Here is a 12322-nt window from a genome sequence, read left to right on the forward strand (position 1 = left end):
AGTCTGGGCAATCTACAAAAAACAAAAAAATTAGCTGTGTGTGATGCGCATGTGTAGTCCCAGCTATTCCAAAGGGTCACTTGAACCCAGGAGTGATGGTGCCACTGCACTCCAGCCTGGGCAACAGAGTGAGATCCCATCTCTATAAAAAACAAAAATTAAATTAAAAAATAGACACAGTCTCTGGTACTGTACTGCTAATGCTAATGTCGTCTATAATATAATAGAAGAAAATGTAAAAATAAAGATGTAACTCTTTCCCCATTCAAGGTCATAGGTTCCCAGGTTTAAAGCCTTTAAAACACAAAGAATTATGATTATTATGCTGTTAGCTCAGTGTTAATAAATTTAATAACAAATAATAATGCACTTTTATCTATATAATGCCATGTCTTCCCTAAGTGAAGCAAAGAAGACAAGAATTTTTAGCTCCATTTTGCAAGTAAAGAAATAAGGCCAAAGCAAGGGTAGTGAATACAGGGAGCATTTGTAGAATGTTCACTCTCCATTCTGCCTATATTTCCTAATCTTCACAATAACTGCCCTCCCCCTTCCTGCCCAAGACAGGTGTTACAATCTCTCATTCTTCTAAAAAAGAAATTAAGATTCAGATAAATGACTTGTTCAATGTCAGGGGGCTACTTAACAAAGACAGACGTTCATTTAAATCCTAGTCTTGGGCTCTTTTGATTATCTTACTCTACTTTTCTCAGCTACCATTCTAGACAAGTTCATACCAAACAATTACTAGGGCTTTTCAAGAAGTAGGCTACTAAAGCTCTCTCCTCTATTGTTATCAGGTCAAGAGACTACCTCTAAAGATGTTTTAAGTGCACATTAATAACTGGTATGATCATCTCTGTAAGTGGAATTCCTGTACGGCTGAGAGGCAGTTTTAAATAAGATATTAAGTCTTGCTCATGTAGAAATGATTTCTGGTTTAATGATATTTTCAAGGAAATGAAATATTCAACATTTGAGTAATGTACATGTTACCAAAAATGCATAGCAAATTTCTAAAATTTATAAAGCTGAACTGCAATATTAACATCAAAGTTTTACACTGAATTTAGGATCTCTTCTAAGAATTTTGTACATTTAAAAAGCAAAATCATATCTGTATGGTTCCTAAGATGAACAGAAAATAAAATAATACCCTATCATTTGCAATTATTAAATACTAAAAGGTAAGAAAGCTAAATCCAGTTCAACTTCCTCATTTCACTCTTAAGAAAACATTAAACGTTCACATAAAAATGTTTAGAAATGGGAAAACAAAGATAGGTTCATGAAAGTCATTTATATAACAGGAAAGAAGCAAACACAAAATAATTCTCACAACTAATTTTACCCTTGATATACTTTGAAACATCAGATATTATAGCTTATTTTCAAAACAGAACAAAGTCAATATGTTTCTTACATGTCTTTATAATTAGACAATATTCTCTAATACAGTCAATGAGGCTATATGGAAGTTCTATTACCATAAAAAAATTAAGCTTCTAATTTTCTAGATATTAACGCCCTTTTCAGAAAAACTGATACAGTGCCTGGTTCAGAGTTGGGCCTCAAAATGTCTGTTGATCTTGTTGAATTAATCTTACATATAATACACATTTAAATTTTTCTGCTGATTAGTGTCAAGGGCAATAGTTTCCTCTCTTTTTTTATGTTGTAAAATGACCGAGCTAATAAGCATCACTAAGAAGAGAGAACCAACATGAACATGGGGAGAAAAAAAGCTCTTTACGGCTAGGCACGGTGGCTCATACCTGCAATCCCAGTACTTTGGAAGGTCGAGGCAAGCGGATCACCTGAGGTCGGGAGTTCAAGACCAGCCTGACCAACATGGAGAAACCCCATCTCTACTAAAAATACAAAATTAGCCAAGCGTGGTGGCACATGTCTGTAATCCCAGCTACTTGAGAAGCTGAGGCAAGAGAATCACTTGAATCTGGGGGGCCGACGCTGTGGTGAGCCAAGATCGTGCCACTGCACTCCAGCCTGGACAACAAGAGCAAAACTCTATCTCAAAAAAAAAAAAACTCTTTACAACCAGGCCTCCCAAATTCAAGCCTTAACCATCTCTATCCAAAACTGTTTCAATAATTTCAATTAAGTTGACAATCAAATTAAAGGCCAGATAATCTGACATACTTAATGATAACTGTAATTACCATGCTGCTTGTTGATTAGATATAAATAGTAAGCTTTCTGGTGATATATACGAACTTTGCTAAATAACCAAACTAAGTTTTTACAGTTTTTCTAAGTCTAGAACCTATAAACAGCTTAACTATCAGGTGTCCTCACAGTGGCTAAGAAAATTTAATCCAAGCCAAAGGGATCTAAAGTCAATTAACCACAGCTGAGATTTTCTATGTTCCCATTCTCCCTTTCACTCAGAGTCCTTATGTTAGCTGGGTGTGGTGGCTCACACCAGAAATCTCAGCACTTTGGGAAGCCAAGGCGGGTGGATTACTTGAGATCAGGAGTTCAAGACCAGCCTGGCCAACAAGGTGAAACCCCGTTTCCACTAAAAATATAAAAATTAGTCAGGCGTGGTGACCTGCATGGTGGTGTGCATCTGTAGTCCAACCACTCGGGACGCTGAGGCAGCTGAATCACATGAACCCAGGAGGCAGAGGCTGCAATGAGCTGAGATCATGCCACTGCACTCCAGCCTGGGTGACAAAGTGAGACTCTGTCTCAAAAAAAAAAAATAAGAGTCCTAATGTTGCATTCATGTATCCACATTATTCCATGTACTCACCAGGACATTTTGTTATAAACACACCCACTCTGGTTATTGAAAGATTATCGGCCGGGCGCAGTGGCTCACGCCTGTAATCCCAGCACTTTGGGAGGCCGAGGTGGTCGGATCACGAGGTCAGGAGATCGAGACCATACTGGCTAACACAGTGAAACCCTGTCTCTACTAAAAATACAAAAAATTAGCCGGGCATGGTGGCAGGTGCCTGTAGTCCCAGCTACTCGGGAGGCTGAGGCAGGAGACTGGCGTGAACCCAGGAGGCGGAGCTTGCAGTGAGCCAAAATCCAGCCACTGCACTCCAGCCTGGGAGACAGCGAGACTCTACCTCAAAAAAAAAAAAAAAAAAAAAAAGATTATCAATTTACAAAAACAACACGAAGATTTAACAAAGAAGGGAAAAAAAAGGCAAGAAACATCCAGAACTCACATCACAGAAGACTGTACTTAAAACGCTGCTGCAATGAGTATTAATTCACTTATACACACTACTGTGACAACACTTAACAGGCGCGGTGTGGTGGCTCACACCTGTAATCCCAGCACTTTGGGAGGCTGAGCCGGGAGGATCACTTGAGTCCCGGAGTTTAAGACCAGCCTGGGCAACATGGTGAGACCCCGTGTGTACAAAAAATAAAAAAGCTGGGAGCAGTGGCAAGTCCCTATAGTTCCAGTTACTTGGGAGGCTGAGGTGGAGGGATCACTTCAGCCTGGAAGGTCAAGGTCACAGTGAGCTATAATCAAGCCACTACACTCTGGCCTGGGCAACAGAGACACTATCTCAAAAAGAAGAAAAAAAAAAAGCACTTAACACACTTTATGAATACAATATGGCACATCTATCTTCCCATTAGCGTGAGAACGCCTCAGCATTTTACTCATCTTTCCATTCTCAAATGCAAAGAGTATGTGGCATATAATAACTGTCTGAATGTATGACTGACACCTTAAAGCAGTGGTCACCAAACTTTTTCTGCAAAGGGCCATTTAAGTAAACATTATAGACTTTGTAAGCCATACAGTCTCTGTGGAAACCATTCTACTGTTGTAGCAGGAAAGCAGTCATAGATAATATGTAAACAAGTAAGCTATGATGTGTTCAAATAAAACTTTATTTACAAAAACAGGCAATAGGCTGGGTTTAGCCCATGGACCACAATTTGCCAAGTATTTTAACAGGAATCAACACTTTTCCTTTCATAATTTAACTGAAGTTGGTACCTAGAAAGATATGAGCTCACTACATATGACTATCTGTGTAAGGATCAATTTCGGATATGACTTTGGATGGGGGTAAAAAAGAACCAAAGACATGTAATATAGACGAATAATGAAAATAACGGGGCTGGGTGCGGTTGCTTGCACTTTAGGAGGCTGAGGCAGGAGGATCACCTGAGGCCAGAAGTTTGAGACTAGCCTGGGCAACACAGTGAAACCGTATCTCTAAAAAAAATAAAAATCAGCCAAGCATGGTGGTATGCACATGTAGTCTTAGCTACTCCGGCGGCTGAGGTGGGAGGACTGCCTGAACCCTAAAGTTCAAAGCCCTGGAGTTTGTGGCATGGTGCTATGATCATGACACTGCACTCTAGCAGCAGAGAGGTGACAGTGAGGGAGAGGAGGGAGACAGGGAAAGAGGGAGGAACGGAGGGAGGAAGGAAAAAGAAAAAAGAAGTAAAGAATCTATTGGGAACAGAGTTGGAAGAAAGAGCAATTCCATTACCCTTGCCAGTTGACTGGTTAGGTATGGAATGTGCCCCAATCCTGGCCAATGAGACTCAGAAGACATCTGCTTGGGGGTTTCTAGAAACAGTTCCTCTTATTCCTTTGGATATTGATCTGTCTGGATGGGATGCAGCAGCCAAACTGGGACAAGGGGTTCACTGTAGGCTTGACCTCCCAGGCTCAAGTGATCCCCCAACCTCAGCATTCTGAGTAGCTGGGACTACAGGTCCACACCACTGCTCCTGGTTCCTTTGCAGAAGCCAAACCGATATGGGGAAGGGCAGTCTTAATATGAAGTTGATGGGAAAATCACAAGGAAGAGAGTTGGAAAGAGAAGGAGTTCTTGATGTCATTATTTAACCATTCTTGAGCCTCTGGACTTCTAGCATGTAAGACATTAAATTCTGGCCAAGCATGGTGGCTCACACCTATAATCCCAGCACTTTCGGAGGTCAAAAGTCCAAGGCAGGAAGTCCCAGGCAGGATGATCATTTGAGCCCAGGAATTACAGACCAGCTTGGGCAACATAGGGATACCCCATCTCTACGAAAAGGTTTTTTAAAAAATTAGTTGTCTGGGCACGGTGGTTCACACCTGTAATCCCAGCACTTTGGGAGGGCCAAGGCGGGCAGATCACTTGAGGTCAGGAGTTTGAGACCAGCCTGGCCAACATGGTAAAACTCTGTCTCTACTGAAAATAGAAAAATTAGCTGGGCCTGGTGGCATGTGCCTTAAATCCCACTTACTACGGAAGCTGAGGCAGGAGAATCACTTGAACCCTGGAGGCGGAGGTTGCAGTGAGCTGAGATCACGCCACTGCATTCCAGCCTGGGCAACAGAGGGAGACCCTGTCTTGGGAAAAAAAAAAAAAAAAGCTGGGCAGGGTGGCACACACCAGTGGTGGCAGCTACTAGGGAGGCTGAGGTGGGAGGAACTTAAAGGATCACTTGAGCCCAGGAGGTCAAGGCTGCAGAGAGCTGTAATAGCACCACTGCACTCCAGCTTGGGTAATGGAGGAAGAGGCTGTTTTTTAAAAAAAATTAAGAAAAAAATGACATTAAATTTCCTCATTGTTTAAACCGATTGGAGAATTTTCTGTTACTTGATGCCAAAGCATCTAAAATGACCTAAGGGCTCAAAACTGAAGAGTGCTCACTTGACAAATTTACCTGCAGTCAGTCCTAGTTGACTTAAACTTTTCACAAATAAATTTTTAAAAAAGCATTTTAACATCCTGAAAGCCATAGAGATTATCTACAACTCAGAAGAAAACAGTCCATTATCTCAGTTACTAATACTGAAGTTCATAGCTTTATAAATTCCATAATCTTAGAAAAAATAAACAATGCAGTACCTGTTTCTTCAATACTGTATCTAAAATATCCTTTCCTTTTTTTTGAGACAGAGTCTCACTCTGTTGCCCAGGCTGGAGTGCAGTGGCCGGATTTCAGCTCACTGCAAGCTCCGCCTCCTGGGTTGACGCCATTCTCCTGCCTCAGCCTCCCGAGTAGCTGGGACTGTAGGCGCCCGCCACCTCGCCTGGCTAGGTTTTTTGTATTTTTTTAGTAGAGACGGATTTCACCGTGTTAGCCAGGATGGTCTCGATCTCCTGACCTCGTGATCCGCCCATCCCGGCCTCCCAAAGTGCTGGGATTACAGGCTTGAGCCACCGAGGCCGGCCCTAAAATATCCTTTCAACAGGATGTTTTTTCTAAGGAGTTGGCAAACTTTTTTTGTTAAGAGCAAGATGTGGATATTTCCCACACCAAATCATAAACCTTTTGTTTTTAAAAGACACCATTTCTCATTGTCAACTATATGCCATATGCTAGAAAAAAAACAAATAGTAAACTTCATCTTCAATCATTAATCAAGAAAATCTGTACACAAATCTGCACATACACGCTTGGGAATTAGCATAGGGAATTCTATTGTGTGCTTTTATTCAAATGATGAAAACATGAGAAATATGATTTACTCAATGTTTAACACAAGTTAATAAGCACCCTTTCAATGTCTGTTACAACGTAACCCTATTTTAATAAGACTTTAAAATCACAAATAAGGGATATAAAGTATATGTTTATCCCTGCATACCTACTGGCATTTTCCGTAAACAAGGAATTGCCAACAGCAGCTACCTATGGAAAACAGGACTGGGAAAGGGGCTGGGGTGTTCTAGGGAGTAAGGAGAACTTTGACCTTTTCCTTTACATTTTTCTGGGTTTTTAAACTTTGCCATAAAATATATGACTTTTATAGTTTTTTTAAAAAATGGCTTAAACTATACATTCAATATAAATATTAAGATATATACCAGAAACTTACAAAGTAGGAAAAGCAGGATTTCTCTAAAATAGGCTAGAAATTCAGGAACTCTCTGGGGCCAGATTGGACACCTCTACCACCAAAGAGGTGTGCACACCCTGGCTGCAGCAATCAAGGAAGTTACCAGAACAGCCTTAACTGGATCAATAATGCCATGAGACTTACAATAAGGGTGGAGTCCATAGCAACCCAATCCAGCTCCACTGAATCTTGCACCCCAGGGACAGTATCAGTTAAGTACCACCTGCCAGCTCGTGGTCTGCAGGAAGGTCCCTGACACCCAAGAGTGACTTGGTTGACTTCCCAGATTCACAGAAGTAACATGAAATTATATTTAGCTACACCTTACAGATAAACTCCACCAGCATGGCTCAGTCTTCACAACCTCAATAAAACATATTTTTTTAGACTTTGGTCTACAGGAAATATTGGTTAAAATTTGACCCCGTTTTTAAACATTAATAGCATAAATTAAAATGCATTAAATTAAAAATGGATGAAAAAACAAGATTCTCACCATCATTCACCATTTCAGACTCTACTATATCAGATCACACAGAGTAGGTTAAAAGATTGAGAACTGAAAGCAAAATAAAACCATATAAAGACTTTCACTTCAACAGCCTGCCAAAGATAAAAAATGAACAATAAAATCCAATTCTGGCCGGCACAGTGGCTCATGCCTGTGATCCCAGCACTTTGGGAGGCCGAGGCAGGCAGAATACCCGAGGTCCAGGAGTTCCAGACCAGCCTGGCCAACATGGCAAAACCCCGTCTCTACTAAAAATGCAAAAATTAGCTGGGCATGGTGGTGCACGCCTGTACTCCCAGCTACTCAGGAGGCTGAGGCACGAGAGAATCACTTGAACCTGGGAGGCAGAGGTGCAGTGAGCCGAGATCACGCCACTGCATACCACCCTGGGCGACAGAGCGAGATGGGCTGACAGGACAACTGGATTAAAATAAGCATCAGTTTCATTAAAAAGGAGTAACTTGAAGATAAATCTTTTGACTCCAGCTCTTTAGAGGATCTAAAGTGAACTTGATGGACAGTGGAAGAAATCACAACATGGAATTCCTGGAGTAAAAATGTATTGACTCCAAACAAACAAAAAAAAATCCAATTCTTCTCTTGGGAATAGTAAACCAATAAACAAAAAACAACGCGTTCCCCATCCCGGAGACCAATAAGACTCAGCAAGGGAGGGAAAGAACAGCAAAGTCTGTCATTTCTTAGCATCAAAAGAAAAGTAATTAAATTGAGTTTCAGTTAATTAATCACAATTTCCAGAAAAAAAAAAAAGGACAGACTCAACGTATTTTCCCTACACCCAAATTAATTACATCTATTGTACAACTACTTCTGAGCCTCTCCTACATACTCTTCCATGTGTGTGGATACAGGAGTGAACAAAACATTTTATGTGTTTCCTAAGGTCAAGAACTCAACATTTTTTCAGTGCCATAATCAAATTCTGTCTCATTTAAATAAAACTGTAAAGAATGCCAATGTCTATTCATTCCTTACTAATATACCAACTGTTTATTAAATTCCATCATATATAAAAAAGCGATTAAGCAAAGAAATAAAGTCATTGCAATCCTCTTTACAGTATACGATTAACTTCAAAAGGAATGCTTTACATGTTGCTGTATTTGAAGTATTATTAGTCTCTGGAAGATAAAGTACACTGGGGAAAGCAAAGGAATTCTGAAAATAAAAAACTGCAATCCTGAATATTAGTCTCCTTTCTCAAATCCAGTGATGCTGTTTTGGCAAATGGATCAAGCCATTATTTATCCAGCAACATGAACGGGGTAATTGTTCCTTCTTAGCTCCATCAGTCATATAAAAGAGTATTTAGTGTTCCAAAAAAAAAAAAAAAAACAGAAGTATGCTCCGTCAACAATAGATTGCAATGTCTATGTCAAAGTACTCGTTTATCAAATAAGCCCTTATCATCTTAGGCTTTTATATTTACATCCTGCCAGTGTTAGTGCCACAAGACTGCCATCGAGCTCCTCACCAACGTGTCTTCCACCAAAATCTCAACTGGATTTTAAAATATATTTTTATGAAGTTGATTTTTAACACACTTCCAACCTAATAATTACTCCTTAAGAAAAAAAAAAAAAACACCAAATATTGGGAATGTTTGAAGAAACATGACATCAGTTTAGGAAGCGATGTAGTCTGTTTAAATTGGGAAAAAAAAAAATTGCACTGCCCCCTTTCAAACTTAGTCCGGGAATTGAGCTTAGAATCCTTTAAAGGAAAAGAGGGCTATCATGAACTGAACTTGTCTGGTGGGGTCTGAGACGCTAAAACTGACCGGCCTCAAGGGCCTGAGAAAGTTACGGGGCTACGAGAGCTGCAACAGCAGCAGGGAGAGCTGTGGACTGGAACCGTGGCTCTGGCCTGGCGGGTGCTGGCGGTGGGAGCGGCTGGCGCCCCAAACCCTGTCATGCAACATCCCCTTTGCCACTGGGGCGGAACGCACGCTGTCTAGTAATTCAACACCCCTCCTTTCAAACCGGAGGCCGGGGAACAAGTTCTAATAAATGCAAAATCGAATTCTACCTACGCTGAATATCTGGATTTTCAAACAACCCTTGGGACGACGCCAGCCCGGGCCCGGGGCCCAGTCCAGGCAGCGGTAGCCCACCGTCTCCAGGGCGTCGGGGTCCGAGGCCGGCGCTGAAGGCAGACCCCGCGCCCCGAGCAGAGGAGAATCGCGCGGCGGCAAGGGTCGACTTTGGCCCGGCAGGCACGTTCGGGCCGCGGCTCAGCCACGACTCGGGCAGGGCCTCGCGGCCCCCGCCAGCCCAGGTAGGAGCCTGGCCGACCGGGCCATTACCACGGTGGCGCCTCGACCAGAGGGGCGCGAGCGGAGGCGCGCCAGGCCCTGGCGGCGGCGCCACGGCCAGGCAGCGCGGGCCCCGCAACTTCTCGCCGCCACCTCAGCGTCTCCGGAGGAACCGGAGCGGGGAGTGGGGAAAGGGAGGGCGCCGCGGCTTACCCGGAGAGCGGGCGGCTTCTGCCCGCCGGCGTGTGGCTGGGGCGCTGCGCGGCGGCGCGGCTGCGGCAGGGAGGGAGAGGCGGTGGTGCGAGCGCTGGGCCGCGGGAGACGAGAGGCGCCGCCGCCACCGCAGACAGCTCCGCAATATGGCCGCTCGGCGCCTCCTCGGGGAAAAGGCGGGGCTGCCCGGCGCCCCCCGCCTCCCTCTGCCGGCCGGCCGGCCTGCCTCGCGCCGCGGCCTGAGCGCCAACGCCGCAGCCGGGGGCCGCCCGCGCCCCGCCCCTCCCGCGGGCTCGCAGCCGCAGGCCTGGCTCCGGGCGTGGCCGGGGGTCGCGGTCTAGGGCCGGCCAACGCGAGGAGGGGAGGCTGAGGCTCGGGAACCTCCAGGGAAATAGGACGAACGCGCCGAAGGGTCGAGACCTTCTAGAGAGCGCTGGGCTCGAGGGAAGCCTGCGGTCGAGGGAAGCGGAGCCGCCCAGCCCAAAGCTCGGAGTGTGCCCGCCGCCTCCCCAACGAGTGGAAACTTGAAACTCCCGCTGGTGCCAGCAAACTCACTGAGGGCGTTGCCGTCGCCCCCAGAGGAGGAATTCTTCCCAGAGGGAGCCGGGGACCAAATGGAGCGTGAGACTTGGCTGTTAGGTTTGAAGATCCTGGACTGGGAGAGAGAAAAGGGCCTACCTGAGCGGAATTTAGATTTGCAACAAAGAACGTTTACATTATTTTGGCAGGTTTTAACCAACTAGAAAAACTTAATTTTTCAGCGACAATTTTAAAACTTCACCAGAACCTCAATGGATAAGACCCCAAATCAGGAGTGCAGATTTTAATCCAAGCAAGGAGGTGTGATAATTTTTTATTATCAACGACATGCTTTGGCAGTTGGAAGGAGTGGGTTAGCAAGAAAAAGTTGGAAGTAGGGCCCCAAAGCGCCGCCAAAGCTACATAATTCTAGATTTAGAGAAAGTTAGGCATTCAGTCTTAAGACAGTCTAACCCACTCACTTTAGTTAGTGGCTGGGATGAGACAGGAAGCTCCTGATTTCTGGATCAGTCTTCTGTCATCTAATCCATGTCCCCTCAGCATTGTCGGATGGGATGATTCAGGGAGCAAAACTTGCTATGAATATACAAACAGCAAGCGCACAAAATCAGATTCGCCTGGCTTGCCCTGTTTGCAATAGTTTTTTTGGCTTAGCTTTTGTGAACAAACCTTAGATTCAAATTACAAAACTGAGTATATGTACTTTTATAGGACAAATAACTCCTATACTTCCTGCCTTAGCATTTACCTTAGGTGAGACAGTAGCTTTTCCAGGAAATATCTGCAAATCACTTTCACTAGCCTGCCTCTCCAGGGAGTTTCCACCATTGCCCTTTGAGACCTCTCTGAACAATTAAAAGCCCCCAAGAGACTCACGGGTTAAACTCAAGGGCCTTTCGATAGCAAATTCCTCAAGGATGAGAACCAGGTGTGTGCTTTGTAACAAAATAGGTTCTTGTGGTTCTTAGGGACCACCAAAAGATCACGCCCTACCTTCTCCCTAGGGTGCAAGAATTATCTTGGTTATTGTTCAGCCTACCACATCAGGTTGCAGGCATAGTCAAACTATTATGTAATACTTCCCATGAATTAGGTAAGAAAAAAGTATTTTGTAAATTCCTACATAGTACACTAATCAAATGAAATTATATAACACACTTTTGCAACTGAAAGTGAAGGATTCACTGTTGTTGATCAGGTGCCAGACATTGGTGTGAAATTTTTACATGACTGTCTCTTTCAATGGTTACAAAAACCCTCTGGGATAAATACTGTTATTGGCCCTTTTAAAAAACAATACATGAATAAAAACAGCTTAAAAAGAGGTAATTTCCCCAATGTAACAAAACTAGGAAGTGGCGGAGTGGTGACCAAACCCAAATGTATATTTGACTCCAAAAGCCTTGATTTTATCCTATCCTCTACAACAGCAAACAGACCAAAAATTGCAACATTTTAGTTGGGTATCATATTAGTAAATATTTAAGTAAAAGATAACATTCAAGGCTGGTGAGATAAAAAGGGTACTCTCAGACATTGTGAGTGGGAGTGTAAACTGAAATAATCTCTTTATAAAGCTATTTGGCACTGTGATTCAACCCTTAAGAATGTTCATGGCAGGGCGCTGTGGCTCACGCCTGTAATCCCAGCACTTTGGGAGGCTTAGGTGGGCAGAGCATAAGGTCAGGAGATCGAGATTATCCTAGCCAACATGGTGAAACCCCGTCTCTACTAAAAATACAAAAATCAGCTGGATGTGGTGGCACGCGCCTGTAATCCCAGCTACTCGGGAGGCTGAGGCAGGAGAATCGCTTGAATCCAGGAGCCAGAGATTGCAGTGAGCCGAGATCACACCACTGCGCTTCAGCCTGGCGACAGAGCGAGACTCCGTCTCAAAAAACAACAAAAAAAGAATGTTCATAACTGGCCAGTGCTG

The 12322-nt window shown here is 43.6% G+C and overlaps 1 protein-coding gene across 3 annotated transcripts in view; it reads right to left on the reverse strand.

Moving 5' to 3' along the window:
- The window catches only part of RDX (radixin), a 102050-nt gene extending 91822 nt beyond the window's left edge, over nt 1-10228 (reverse strand). The window contains exon 1 of one of the 3 annotated variants that reach the window (XM_033204414.1): nt 9847-10228. The gene's annotated coding sequence lies outside the window, so the exon portion shown is untranslated. Of the gene's footprint in view, nt 1-9411; nt 9774-9846 lie in introns of those variants that run through there. The other 2 variants (XM_033204412.1, XM_033204413.1) reach the window with 2 other exon arrangements.
- Between the last annotated feature and the right edge of the window lie 2094 nt (nt 10229-12322).

The sequence above is a fragment of the Trachypithecus francoisi genome, unplaced genomic scaffold, assembly GCF_009764315.1.
Source record: "Trachypithecus francoisi isolate TF-2019V2 unplaced genomic scaffold, Tfra_2.0 Lachesis_group8, whole genome shotgun sequence".
In the NCBI taxonomy this organism is placed as follows: Eukaryota; Metazoa; Chordata; class Mammalia; order Primates; family Cercopithecidae; genus Trachypithecus; species Trachypithecus francoisi.